We start from the raw sequence: 1,150 nt of genomic DNA on the forward strand, positions 1-1,150 counted from the left end.
CAGTGTCTATGGCAGTCTCTGATGACTCTGTGCACTGGCCCGTGATTTCTTTAGACATTTGTATTCAGGACAATATTCCTTTTCACATTCTTCAGTAGCGCTGGTACAAAGAGTTCATCTAAGCCTGTACTCTGAACAGAAGAGACACCTACTGTCCTGAGTTAACTGTAAAACTCATCCAACACCAAGCTCATGGAATGAGTCAAGTTACAGGCATATGTAGACTCTTGATTCAAGGTATCTTGGAAAGCCTTGAAATCCTGTATCCATTCTACTGCAAAGCTATAACCCATGATGTGAGTTTTGTTCATGACCACAATGAAAGGCAGCTTGATTTTACCCAAGTTGATGCACACTTTGAGCATATTTGACATGAGGCCACAGGATTGATAATTCACAATGTGTCCATTACATAAATAACAATTGTTGGAAATGAGGATGCAAAGATCTCAGTGATGATTGTGCTAGAAGCTGACAAGGTAAACACTTCAGTCTATCTAAGTATGTCAATTAAGACATATTTAGATGTGTTCTGTAAAGATTCAATGAGGTCACTACACCACTATTGGACTCAAGTCCATATTTTTTTGTAAATTCTTCATACTTCACAGTGTCACAGATACCAATATCAGCGGGAAAAAGTACTTTGTACACAACTGGGTTCAAGTCAATCACATAAGGTGGAGACCCTTGACTATGTAGGTATCCTATGATCCTCAGTACAAATGTGGTTTTTCCAGATCCTGCAATTTCCAACACTAACAATCACTCTTAGGGTTGAGGAAACCCTATTGTGTGTGGCATGGACATACTTGCAGGGGCTGCCATTTATTCCCTCTTAGATATGCCCTGAGCCTTTTTAAAGAATAGAATTATTTTTATCTTATATTGGTTCACATACAAGATTCATATACATTGTGTTTCATTTATATTCATTGTCTTTCACAATTTTTTTCTGTTCTCATTGTGTTTCACATGATCATTCCCATTTTCTAAAGTTAATCCCCCTTGATCCATGGCCACCATTACTTGGCCTTTTCAGGTCCCCCCTAGATCTTTCCTAATTCCCTCACTCAGTCCCTTTGTCCACCAAACTCTGTCACCTTGTGATTTCCTCCTCTCCCCACACTCATTTTCCCTCTTTGCTCCC

The 1,150-nt window shown here is 39.3% G+C and overlaps 1 pseudogene; it reads right to left on the minus strand.

Moving 5' to 3' along the window:
- Nucleotides 1–6: 6 nt before the first annotated feature.
- Nucleotides 7–762, minus strand: LOC102871250 (annotated as a pseudogene).
- Nucleotides 763–1,150: the final 388 nt, after the last annotated feature.

Source organism: Elephantulus edwardii, unplaced genomic scaffold (assembly GCF_000299155.1).
Source record: "Elephantulus edwardii isolate Elephantulus edwardi_28Jun2011 unplaced genomic scaffold, EleEdw1.0 scaffold00002, whole genome shotgun sequence".
NCBI classification, from domain to species: Eukaryota; Metazoa; Chordata; class Mammalia; order Macroscelidea; family Macroscelididae; genus Elephantulus; species Elephantulus edwardii.